At 45.1% G+C, this 13,838-nt stretch overlaps 1 long non-coding RNA gene across 2 annotated transcripts; it reads left to right on the top strand.

Moving 5' to 3' along the window:
- Nucleotides 1-1,006: 1,006 nt before the first annotated feature.
- LOC141025623 (uncharacterized) lies at nucleotides 1,007-8,520 on the top strand. Of its 2 annotated transcripts, XR_012187737.1 has the most exons (5): nucleotides 1,007-1,413; nucleotides 2,595-2,672; nucleotides 7,045-7,079; nucleotides 7,919-8,097; nucleotides 8,223-8,520. It is a non-coding gene; the product is annotated as an uncharacterized lncRNA (long non-coding RNA). The 2 variants fall into 2 exon arrangements; XR_012187736.1 differs by lacking the exon at nucleotides 8,223-8,520 and having other exon boundaries at nucleotides 1,130-1,413; nucleotides 7,919-8,184.
- The last annotated feature ends 5,318 nt before the right edge of the window (nucleotides 8,521-13,838 follow it).

Below are 13,838 nucleotides of genomic sequence, written 5' to 3'. Positions count from 1 at the left end.
ACCTGCCTTGCTATCATGACCATGCAAATGTTAGCACCCTTCCTGCTTTTAACCCACATGGTGGGCCCATAACCCACAGTTCCATAGGATCGGAACCTGGCTCTCATGTTCATCCCTATTTTCCAAAATTGTTCCTCGCGCTTGGCTTCGTATGTAAATCACAAGCCACCTTCCTAGTGATCTATTTTGATATCAGACGCAATACTTATTCCCATTGCTCTGAACCCCTTTCACCGTCTGTTTCAGGTACTAAACGTTTGTCTATCCGGTTGAAGCTTCTTATTGCACCTTCTTACCTTGCCCTCGAGGACTTTCTTGAATTTCAACTCGAGAGAGGCCTCTATGCCACGCTCAATGAGATAGCCCCCAGGTACCTATCTTATGTTGAGTTCCGTCATTCCCGAGTCTTTTCCCCATACTACACCCCTTCAATCTCGGAACGAGATTTCTTGTAGTGGAGGAGAATTGTGACACCCAGATAATTAAGCTACAGTAACCACACACTAATGGTGCCATGTCATCGCCATTAATTTTCTAAACCTCACTTTGATCCAAACCGTTAGTCAAATTCAAATTTAAATAGCAAGTGAAATTATTACTTCTTCAAACATTAAATAAAAAATGTAGGGTTGGTTGCAAATATTCACTGAATAATTATCATAGTGTAACCAACACTTAATAAAATAATTTAAATTCCCAAAAACATTTAAATGGGGTCCCAAACAATATTTTAATTGCTTTTAATTTATATATACAATCCAAACTATTGTTAAATAAATTCCATACTTTTAGAGGCAGTGTCTAAATCTGCAATGCTAATTAAGGACCAAGTCTTATATTTTATAAAACTATTATACTTTTAAAAATAAAAGCAAAGCGGAAAAAAATAAATAAATAAGTAAAGGCAGAAAATAAAGAGAAAAGAGAAACCCTCCCGCCGGGCCACTTGACCCATCTAGCTAAACAACCAGTCCCAACCAACACCCCCACTCATCCCCCTCACGCTACAGGAGCAGGGGAGCCGTGGCGGGCATCCATGGCGCCCCGGCCAGGTGCCAGGCATCCCGCGGCTCCCCTTGTTGGTTAAGAGCGCCCCCAGCGGCCTCCCTCCCCTCTGGAACCCTAGCCCCCAAAATTTCCCCTCCTCTCGCGCTTCTCCTCTGTTCCTCGTGCACGAGCTGCCGTCAACGCGCCATCGCCACTGTCGCGGCCACCGTTGTCACCTACGCGCGGGAGGACGTCCAGGAGGTCCAGCGTGGCCGTCTTCGTCCGTACCGAGCATCAACTCGAGCGGAGCCGCCTCATACGCTCGTGATCGAGCTCTTCTTCGCCGCATGCATCGCCGGCCGCCATCATCGTTTACCTCGTCTCCGGTCCACCCCGACCGTCCTCGAGCGCGCCAATGGACTCCTGGTGAGGAAATCCTCCGGATCCCCCTTCCTCTGCCCCGACCCGGTCGTCGTTTGCTGTCCCCAAGCCTATTCGATCTCGCGCGAATGTGTACGTACGAGTGTGCGTGCTCTAAGCTGCTGCTCTTTGCTGACCGCGCCGCTACTACAGCCGCTTGCACTGCACTGGTGCCGCTCCTGCATACCGGCTGCTGCCACTCGCGCTGCCCGCATGCGCCGCGCGCACCTACTGCTCTGCTGCTGTTGCGAGGCACTGCTGCCTGTTTGCTGTTGCTGCGGCTGCTCACTGCTGCTCTTGCCAAGCTGCTGCTCTTGCTACTATGCTGCTCCTCACCACTGTTGCTGCTACGGCCGCTACTGCCGATGCTGCCACCAGGAACTCCTAGCCGGCCATGGAGCTCATGCTCCTTGTGCCCAACCGTGGCACAACCAATACATATGGCCGGTCTAATTAGTTTAGCACTAATCAGACTAACTAACCCCCTATGACATGTGGAGCCCCTACAGCTAATTTATCTAATTAACTAGAATAGTTTAGTTGCTGACTATGGCATGTGGGACCCCTTCACCACTAATTCAACTAGTTTAAATATTTTATTAACCCATTCTCCTCTTCTATAAAGCTATGGTACGCCTTTGGCCTACCCTCGAAAAAATAGTTTATTAACCCATAAGTCATTGACAGGTAGGACCCACTTGCATTATTCACCTGTTGAATAGTCAAATGTTGATTTGGTAAACAAGGCCCCTGGACCCCACCTGTCATACTCAGTGGCTAGCTGCTGCTGTGTATAAATAGAATCAACACTATTTAAATTTGAATTAAATAATTAAAACAATTTCATAATATTATTAAATCTTTGAAAAATCCTAGAAAATAAACCGTATCTCGGATAAAAAGTTTTATACATGAATGTTGCTCAGAACGACGAGATGAATCCGAATACGCGGTCCGTTCGACCGCCACACGTCCCTATCCTAGCAAACGTCAAACCTTTCCCCTCCGGTTCATCTATCTCACAGACGTCCGGAACCGGGAAAACTTTCTTGGATGTTTTCTCCCTTCGCCAGTATCACCTAGCACTGCGTTAGAACACCCCTTGCATCGCGTATTGCCATGTTATGCTTTGTCATGCATCTGTTTGCTATGTATTTACTGTTTCTTCCCCCTCTTCTCCCCGGTAGACCCCGAGACCACTGCTGATGCCCTTGTGATCGACTACGTCGACGACGACCCTTCTTCCCTTTCAACGGAGTTTCCAGGCAAGCCCCCCCTTTGATCATCCCGACATCGCCCATTCCATTCTCTCATGCTTGCATTAGATTTTGCTACTGTATTTTGATTGCTCTATTCTAATGCATAGCCTGCTTTTGTAACCTGCTTATTGTTACTTACCTGCTTATCCTAAACTGCTTAGTATAGGTTGGTTAGTGATCCATCAGTGACCCCCACTTTGTCCTTGTTGCCCCTGCTTCCTCTTCGACGACTCGATCAACGTGATCAATGACCAGAGCCCGACACCTCACATCACATCACGCCCCTTTAGTTGCTCGACTCTGCAGAGCTACTATCGAGTGCCGAGGGTGATCCCTCATAACACACTCCTGATGATAATTCTGTAGTGTAGCTATTCGGTTGTGGTCAACGAGGGTGGTTCCTCTTTCACCATTCTCGATACGGCTGTCGTGCAACACCTCAAGTGTGAACCTCGAGGGTGGATCCTCTTACGTTCACCTTGATGATTACATCGAGTGGAATCCTCCGTGGGTGATTCCTCGGGTTTTCTCCTTGATGTTTGGACACACGGTTACCTTGACTTTACTTGAGACCATTGTTGAAGTCGGGTCGGCCCTGAGGGGTACCCGCGAGTTGATGTGAAAGTCGGGTGGGCCCGTAAAGCACCCACGAGTTTTCCACGTGGCACGGCCGGGCAGTCTGGGCCCTTGCTGTAAGTCCACGAGACGGGGCGACGGGGTCACATTATCTTGAGTCTCAGCTCGTCTCCGCGAGCCCCCAATGCACTAACAGGTTTGGGTATTTGTTCTGAGTTGGCCTCTGGCCTTTACGCACTAACCACCACGCGAGAATAGATATGGGCCTCGACGTCAGTATCAGTCGAAGCTTTGTCAGACGTCCAGTTCAGAACTGCGGCACGGTTGGATCGTGCTGGCCATCCGAGGCAGTGCTGGTATCCACCCTGCTCGCAACGACCCGGAGTGCAACAGGCGATGGGCCCAAGACCCCGGGGCACTTAGGATGTAGACCGACGGGGACCTCTCTGTTGAGCCTAGGTAGGGTTGCGACGTGTTGATATTCCGAGGCCAGGCATTGACCCCAGAAAGGTGTGTACAGCCAGAGTGATCGAGCGTGTTGGGTAACGTGGTGCACCCTGCACGGAAGATATATATTTGAATACCGTGTCCACGGTAATGGACGTTCGGACATGTATCCGGATCTTATATAACTAGAAATGGATACTTGATACATGTGATGGATATGTGGCTCCGGGATTGCTTTCTCGTAGGGAGTCGAGGAAGGATCTCTGGGCGTTAATGTTAGAAAATGTTTGATAATTATAAACTGCTGTTCTTTACTCTTCTGCATGCTGCAAGATGCTTTGAGATGCTTGAAGTTGCTAGTCTTTGATAGGCTAGGCCTTCCCCTCTATTCTGGCATTCTGCAGTTCAGTCCACAGATACAACCCTTCCATTTGATACCAATGCATACTTAGCATAGATCTGATGCTTGCGAGTACTTTGGATGAGTACTCACGGTTGCTTTGCTACCCCTTTCCCCGCTTCTTCTTTCCGGTTGATGCAGACACGAGGGAGGGGGGCTGCTAGCTACTTCGCACTTTGCTAGGTGAACCTCGGTTGGGGGGCATGCATTCATAGCTTAGGATTCCCTTCGTGCCGACACGAGGGAGGGGGGATGCTAGCTACTTCGCACTTTGCTAGGGTGAACCTTGATTGGGGGGCATGCATTCATAGCTTATGATTCCCTTCGTGCCGACACGAGGGAGGGGGGCTGCTAGCTACTTCGCACTTTGCTAGGGTGAACCACGGTTGGGGGGGGGCATGCATTCATAGCTTAGGATTCCCTCGTGCCGACACGAGGGAGGTGGGTTGCTAGCTACTTCGCAATTTGCTAGGTGAATGAACCTCGGTCGGGGGGCATGCATTCATAGCTTAGCATTCCCTTCATGCCGACACAAGGGAGGAGGGGGGCTGCTAGCTACTTCGCACTTTGCTAGGTGAACCTTGGTTGGGGGGAGGGGCATGCATTCATAGCTTAGGATTCCCTTCGTGTCGACACGAGGGGGGTGGGGGCAAGCAATACCGTGCACTTTGTGAGAGAGGTGCCACATCGAATTTGCATTTGGTATTTGAAAATCAACCCACCCTTTTGATACATAAATTTGGTCCACATGCAAGTGTGTTCATGTTCTGACCCTCTCCCGCGTCATTTTTCGCCAAATTTATGAACATTAGACAAGTCGGATGACGCAGCAGACACGGTTCACTCAAACAAACTGTGTGCCACGCCGGTGCCCCTGTCACGCACACATCCGCACAATACATTGGGCTCCACGAGGCTCCCCCTCTCAAAAATATCTGCCCGCCTCGAGGGTTTTTCTGTTTCGTAACACACGGTTGTTATCTCCGGACCGTGTGCGATGTTTCTTGTTCCCAATCCCGCCTGCATCCCTAGAAAATATCTACCCGCCTCGAGGGTTTTTCTGTTTCATAACACATGGTTTTTTATCTCCGGACCGTGTGCGGTGTTTCTTGTTCCCAATCCCGCCTGCGTCCCTAGAAAATATCTGCCTGCCTCGAGGGTTTTTTTGTTTCATAACACACGGTTGTTATCTCCGGACCGTGTGCGATCCACTATCATCAAAATTTACAATAGCCCGGCATTTCACTCCTGCGTTTGACTCCCGCGTAGTAAAATTTTCAGTACCCGCGTCATTTCCTCAAACACCCCGCGCCCCCTCCACACACACACACACACACACACAACAAAACCTCCTCGGGCGTGCGCGCACACACACACACCCCCTCCACGCTCCAAACCCTTGCAAGGTCCCCGCCGCCACTGCCGCAGTCGCCACCGCAAGGCCTCTATTGTCAACATCTGCCGGTTTGCCCGTGCAGCTTACCCACCAATCTCCATACCCAGGCCGCCCTGAGTTTCTTAGATGACGCCTGCCAGACGCCCCCTTTCCCATAGATCCCCATCCCCATCACCCACACCAGAGCGTCGCAGCCTAAGCCCGGCTACGCTTCCCATGGAGCTCGAGGAGCGACTGGCCTAAAAGAGGTGTATAGCGGTCACTTCGCTCGACGTCCCCGAGGAAGCCAACGACCATTACTGGCGGCAGGCACTCAAGCAGCGGGCTAGAGTATGCGGGCATGTCTCGGCCGCCGGCTACGACATCGAGGTCATCGACATCGACGGCCTAAGGCGGGCTATGTCATAGGTTAAGTGGCCCACCCCAACCCCGCGGGTTCAACCGCCGTCGATCTCATCCATGTCCCCGCCGCTGATCTCCTCTGGCTCGCTCTCAACAATTTGCCATTCTACATCGCCATCGAGCCCCTTTTGTCATTTCCGAAGGACATGTTCTGCGACGCTGGCTTGGGATCCACAGCTTCCAAGTCAGACCTCGTCGACGGCGACCACGAGGAGGGCACCCTCTCCGACTCTTCCAAGGGGAAAGAGCCCATCTGCTCTTCCAAGGGGAAAGTGCCCGTTTGCGACATCAAGGAGGGCACCCTACACCCGTGCTCTTCCAAGGGGAAGGAGCCCATCTGCGACAACATGGAGAGCATCCAGGGTCCGTGCTCTTCCCACGGGAACGAGCCCATCTATGACAAGTGAGGAAACCCATGATTTGTTTTTCCGTGCCTCTTCACAGGGGGAAACCCATGATTTGTTTTGTCGAGTCCCTTTTGTAGTGTAGTGAGAATATGTCCAGTTTTAACTTCTATATCTAGTTGTTTGCAGTATGCCTTGTTTATTTCAGTTGTTCACAATGTGATGCTCTATATGTGCAATTATTTACTGTGCAGTACATTTCATCAATCCAGTTTTAAACATACCGATAGGAATGCATATATTTGCTTGCTGTTAAGCCTGTTATAGCTAGCATATGCCTCTTTTAAAGTTTTTTGATTGTTCGGTTGTTTGTAGTTAGCATATGTCCAGTTTCGAATGCTATCTTTGGTTGTTCGTAGTATGCCTTGTTTATTCTAGTTATTCACAACGTGATGTTCTATATGTGCAAGTATGAACTGTGCATTTCAATTTCATCAGTACCAGTTTCAACAATACCACAATGAATGACTACATTTGGTTGATGCATCTTGTAGTTAACACACTTTTCCATTTTTATTTAACAATAACCAGTGTACTTAGACCAGCACAATACCAGTTTGAATGACTATGTTTGCTTGTTGTTAAATGTTAGGCCTGTTGCAGTTAGCAGACCTTTCCACTTGTTTTGCTTCACTAGTATGCTTAAACCTGCACACTAAAGCTATCTTTTGGAGATTATTTTGACTGCCATGGATAATTTTGGTTGATGTTTAGCCTGTTGTGCTTAACATGCTTCTCAATGTACCTACACAGCACAATTTTGGGAACGACTGATGTTTTCCATCGAGGTTAGTTTCATCCCATGGCTTATATCTGCTCACTGTTCAGGATATCGGTAGCTGGTACCATATAGGCCGGCGGCTGATAAGCTACTAATCGGTGAATCAGACTTTTAACTGAATATATCTGCAACCCATTTATCGTTAGGTTAACTAGGGCCATATGTAATATATCTGAGGCTACAAAGCAACATGCACTGTACTTAATGTCTAAATATGCAATCCTAGGCTACATAGCAACAAGGAAGAGTGTTACATTAATGTTCTAATGATGTCTAGATATATGTAGAAGAGCAGCAGCAACAACAACAACAACATAGCCCTGTTTGGATACTCAACTTAGCTAGAGGTTAGAGTTAGTTTCTAGCTCATGACTAACCCTGAACTAACTCCATCCAAAGAGTTGTTTGGATGGCAGGGTTAGATTGACAATAAATGCACTAGGAGAACTAGCTCCAATTAGCACCTCTTGGGTTGAATAGTTTTTTGGGTGGGTTATAGATGCAACTAGCTCAAACTAGCCTCATGTTTAGATATACTTTTGGGCTATTTGAGCTCGAACTAACTCAAACTAACTATAACCCATGGATACAACAACAGTTAATCAGCCGATAATTTGTAAGAATGCACTAAACTCCGCCCGGCCCATAATATAAGATGTTAATTCATCTAATATGTGAGTATATTGGATGTTATAAGATACTCCCTCTGTTCCTAAATGTTTGTCTTTTTAGAGATTTCAAATGGACTACCACATACGGATGTATATAGACATATTTTAAAAGAGTGTTGTACTACATCATTCCGCAATTGTTGTTTAGCTTCTAATATTAACTTGGTGCTTTTAGGTACATATGTCATTGGTAAAGATCCGCGCATCGACCCTTTCCGCGTATGGGGCAATGAGATATCGATGAACCAACATCAAGTGAGGAAGCTGATAAAGATTGTTAGTAAAATGGGTCCAAAGATGGCAATTAAACTATTTGTTTACACTTTATCCAAGACAACAACGAACTGCAGGATGGTAAGTAAGAACTCTTCAGCCTTCTTTTTACTGCCCATAATGAGTTGTGTTAGATGACAATGTCTGAATCTTTTTTCTTTGCAATGGTTGCCCTCTCAAACTACATGATTGGTGGGCATGCAAAGGTTAAAGTATTTCTACCAGAACACGATGATTATCTACATGTTTTCATGAAGACCGTGAAGATGGGCTGTCGGCCATCACAAGGGGTTGGACTAGAGTCGTGTGTGCCTTCTGCATGGAGGAGGGCACAATACGGGCATTCCGCTTCACCTTGTTCAGCAACCAGAATATATTTCGCCTCTTTCTTTACCGTCTTTAATAGTAGAAGTATACAACTGTGGTTCATCATTCTTTATTTGGTTCTTATGTAATTCTTGAACATACGTACCTATGAATCAAATAATGCATTGGTTCTTTGAACCTGATGGATATGAATAAAGCTGTAGCATACATTCAAATTCAAATTCAAATCCGGTACAATTTGAAAAAGCAGCAATTAAGTTATTGTGAAATTACGCTCTCCAGGTTGTTACGGCACACACGGTTGGTAATACACAAATGTTTGCGATATGCACCATAATCCGAGACGGTTCACACAGAGGAAACGTGTGCAAGCATGCACACAGTTGCCATTTGCAAAGCGTGTGCGATATCACAAACGGTGCAGGAAAACTAAACATTTGTGTTAGTTGCCTTATCGTACACGATTCGCAACCATGAACTGTTTCTGATGAAATATGCATCGTAAACGTTGCACCACAGAATAGCGTGTGCAATAGTTGTCGTGTACGACGATGTTACGATAGTCCGACATTTCGTAATCCTGTCCGACACTCATACGACGATTAGCTAATCTTCTTAACAGTGAACCGTTTGTGATGGGCCGCGCATCATACAGGTTCTATAATAGTGAACCGTTTGTGATGCGCCGCGCATCGTAAACGTAGCACCACAGAATACCGACTATGATGGCAATGGGAGCTGAAACGAGTATGAGTCCTGTAGGGGCCCTATCCCCGACGGTTTCTGGGTCGTGTGTTGGAAGGACCCCTTATCGCCCACACTCACTTGGCAACAGTTCCAAATGCCGTCGCGGAAAGGGTTAAAAACCGTTAGTTTAGCACCGACGTGCACCAGTGAGGCAATGATCATTATATAGGCATTGATGACCCACAAATATATGGGATCAATTGTAGCTCTTTCCGATAAGTAGGAGTGTCGAATCAACGAGGAGCAGAAGGAAATGACAAGTGGTTTTCAGCAAGGTAATGTCTACAAGTGCTGAAATTGTAAATAACAGAGTAGTTTGATAGCAAGATAATTTGTAATGAGCAAGTAATGATAGTAGTAACAAAAGTGCAGCAAGGTAGCCCAATCCTTTTGAGGCAAAGGACAGGCCAAAATGGTCTCTTATAATAAGCAAAAAGTTCTTGACGGTACACGGGAATTTCATCTAGTCACTTTCATCATGTTGGTTCGATTTGTGTTCGCTACTTTGATAAATTGATATGTGGGTGGACCGGTGCTTAGGTGATGTTCTTACTTGAACAAACCTCCTACTGATGATTTACCCCCTCACAAGCATCCGCAACTACGAGAAAAGTATTAAGAATAAATTCTAACCATAGCATTAAACTTTTGGATCTAATCGGTCCCTTACGGAATAGCGCATAAACTAGGGTTTAAGCTTCTGTCACTCTCGCAACCCATCATCTAATTACTACTCCACAATGCATTCCCTTAGGTCCAAATATGGGGAAGTGTCATGTAGTCGACGTTCACATGACACCACTAAGGGAATCACAACATATGTACTACCAAAATATCGAACACTTATCAAATTCAGATGATTACTTGCAACATGATTTGTCCCGTGACCTCAAGAACAAAAGTAACTACTCACAAATGATAATCATGCTCAAGATTAGAGGGGTATTAAATAGCATATTGGATCTGAACATATAATCTTCCACCAAATAAACCATATAGTAATCAACTACAAGATGTAATCAACACTACTAGTCACCCACTAGCACCAATCTATAGTTCCTGTACAAAGATTGAACACAAGAGATGAACTAGGGTTTGAGATGAGATGGTGCTGTTGAAGATGTTGATGGAGATTGCCCTCCCCAAGATCAGAGAGTTGTTGGTGATGATGATGATGATGATTTCCCCCTTCGGGAGGGAAGTTCCCCCGGCAGAATCGTTCCGCTAGAGGGCAAAAGTGCTCCTTCCCAAGTTCCGCTTCTAGACGGTGGCGCTCCGTCCTGAAAGTCCTCTCTTTATTTTTTCTAGGTCAAAATGACTTATATACCAGAAGATGGGCACCAGAGGTGGGCCAGGGTGAGCACAACCCACCAGGGCGCGCCTGGGCTCCCTAGCGCGCCCAGGTTGGTTGTGCCCACCTGGTGTGCCCCCTCTGGTACTTATTGGCTCCAATATTCTTCATATATTCCATAAAAATTCTCCGTAAACTTTCAGCTTGTTTGGAGTTGTGTAGAATAGGTAGCCTGGCGTAGCTTTTCCAGGTCCATATTTTTAGTTGCCGAAATTCTCCCTCTTTGGATGTACCTTGCATATTATGAGAGAAAAGGCATTAGAATTTCTCCAAAAAGCATTATTATGCATAAAAACATCATAAATAACAGTAGGAAAACATGATGCAAAATGGACGTATCAACTCCCCCAAGCTTAGACCTCGCTTGTCCTCGAGCGAAAACCGAAATCGAAAAATATGTCCACATGCTTAGAGAGAGGGGTGTCGATAAAAAACGGACATAGTAGCATCATGTAAATTATTATAATAGCAACAAACTTTAGCATAAGACTTCTACCATAGAACTTTTATCATAGTCTTCTCATGAATAAGTAACAATTCGTCACACTATTGAAGTATAAAACATAAACTCTATTAGAAACCAACAAACTATGTTCTCAGTCAACTTTGCAACTACAATTCATCATCTTTTCAGGAAGGGTCACGTATCAGAGCCTTTAGGCAAGTCCACATACTCAACCATCATATAGTCTTCCATAATTGCTAACACTCACCGCGTACACATGAGCAAAACGTTTCAACCGGACACATAGAAAGTTAGGGTCTTATAGCTTCGCCTCCCAACGTATTCACCTCAAGGGTGATTTCAACAATAATAACTCATGCTACCCATATTCAACTGGACATGTGCCTAGATCTTTCATCACCACATGATGCTTGCCAAAGGAGAAAATAAAATGGAATAGAGAGAGAACTTTGACTCTTTGCATAAAAGTAAAAGATAGGCCCTCCGCAGGGGGAAGCTGAGGTTGCCATGAGCTTATTTGTTTGTATGCTCAACCCCTTAGTGCAAAATAACGTCATGTTGTATTGCCCCTTATGATGGCAACCTTTATTATGTACTATGTCGCTTTTATTCTTCACCATCACAAGTTTGTACAATGCTCAATTTTCTCTTACACTAAATGATCTGACACTTTTAGAAGCAATTTTTATTGCCATATTGCACCGATGACAACTTACTTGAGGGATCTTGATCAATCCCTAGGTAGGTATGGTGGACTCTTGAAAATAAGATTTGGGTTTAAGGGTTTTTGTATGGACAAGTAGTATCTCTACTTGGTGTGGAGTTTTTGGCTAGCAAAGATAGGGGGCAAGCACCACATGTTAAAGGATCTATGACAATATTACTTCTATGTGAATATGAACAAACATAAATCATTACGTTGTCTTCCTTGTCCAAGTCAACAATTTTGGCATATAATATTTTTATGGGGGCTCACAATCACAAAAGATTTCTAGGATAGTGTATTTATATGTGAATCTTCTCTTCCATTGTTAATTCTTTCATGAGTTGCATCATTGACCAATGCTATGTTTGTCAATATCTGATAAAATTTTCTACTTGTACTTTTCCTTATGTGGTGTTGTCACCTACCATAAGATTAGCATATGATCTTTTTCATTTATTTCCTTTCTTTTTATTTAAACATGAAAGTTAAGAAAGCAAAAACTCAAACTAAACTTTATTATATATCTCGCACACGATTACAAGGATAGATCACTAAGCAAACTCTCGAAAAGAAAGGACCGAACTGAACTTTTATTCATCTAAAGCAAAAGATAACTATGGATCGGACTAAGATAGGTAAAGGCAAAAGATAGTGGGGATGATACGATACAGGGGCACCTCCCCCAAGCATGGCGGAAGCCAAGGGGAGTGCCCATACCCGATACTCAATTTTCTATTGGTGATGAAGAAGAAGGTGGTGGTGTAGTAGAGATCTTGTCCTCGGGTTTCCATGGCAGAGGTCCACCATCCTAAGAGGAGGAGTGAGTCTCACGGGTCCTGCAACCGGCAGCCAAACTCATACCTTTGAACCTCGCCTCATATTCAAAGACTTGGTTTTGGAGATCGTAGATCCGGCTTTGGAGGAAGTTGATTTGCTCATTGACAGCGAAGACGATGTCCTTCATGGGCTTGCCATCCACCTTGAGATCACGGGTAAGGTCCGTGATCATGAGGTGTTGAGTCCACGCTCCACCATCCCCTTGCACTGGAAGACCTCCTGCTCCATAGCTTCAAGCTTGGCCTCCATGGTTCCCGTCCCCTTGGGACCTTGCACATCACGGATGTGAAGCACCCCCTCATGCATCTGGATGACTTGAGGGAGCTGCACCACCTCCCGCAAATACGGGTTGATGACGTTGTTGAAGAACTTGTCCTTGGAGGAGCTTGAAGCGGCCATGGCAGATGGGATCTGACAGAAAATAGCAAGGAAAAGAAAATAGAAGATTTCTCCGCGATACAGCGGTCAATAGGATCGGGGGGTATATAAAGATTTTTTTTATCTTGGGAGACAAGCAAACTGTAGAAAAACAGAGTTCGGAAGGTACCCGAGGTTGGCACAACCCACCTGGGCGCGCCAGGCGCGCCCTGGTGTCTTATGGCCACCAGGGTACGCTTCCTGGTTGTTTCTTACTTTCCAAATTTTTGTTATATTCCAAAACTGACAAAAAATATTTTTGCAGATTTTTCGGAGTCCGTTTACTTACTGTATTACGTACCTCCTTATGTTCATGATTCTGGAGTGATCCGGAAGGACTCTTTTATGTGTTCTTCCGGTGTCAAAGTTTGGATAATATTACTTTCAACATTAATGGGCGTACTTGAGATATAATGTTTTATTCGTTGCCCATTAACAACCTTCGGGTCAGTACCTTCGGCATTATTTATTTTGATAGCTCTAGACCGATAAACCTCCTCGATAACATAGGGTCCTTCCCATTTTGAGAGAGTTTTCCTGCAAAGAATCTAAAACGAGTTGTACAAAATAACATATTCTCCAACTTTAAGCTCACGCTTTTGGATTCTTTTATCATGCCATCTTTTAACTTTTTCTTTAAACAACTTGGCATTTTCATAAGCTTGGGTTCTCCATTCATCTAAAGAGCTAATATCAAATAACCTCTTTTCACCAGCAAGTTTGAAATCATAGATGAGTTCTTTGATTGCCCAATATGCTTTATGTTCTAACTCAAGAGGCAAATGAAAAGCTTTTCCATAAACCATTTTATAAGGAGACATACCCATAGGGTTTTTATATGTTGTTCTATAAGCCCAAAGTGCATCATCTAATTTCTTAGACCAATTCTTCCGGGACCTATTGTCAGTCTTTTACAAAATTAATTTTATTTCTCTATTGCTAAGTTCAGCTTGATCACTAGACTGAGGATG

Source organism: Aegilops tauschii, chromosome 6 (assembly GCF_002575655.3).
Source record: "Aegilops tauschii subsp. strangulata cultivar AL8/78 chromosome 6, Aet v6.0, whole genome shotgun sequence".
Lineage (NCBI taxonomy): Eukaryota > Viridiplantae > Streptophyta > Magnoliopsida > Poales > Poaceae > Aegilops > Aegilops tauschii.
Note: the sequence above shows the minus strand (reverse complement) of the source record. Positions and strands in the feature narration are given on the sequence as shown.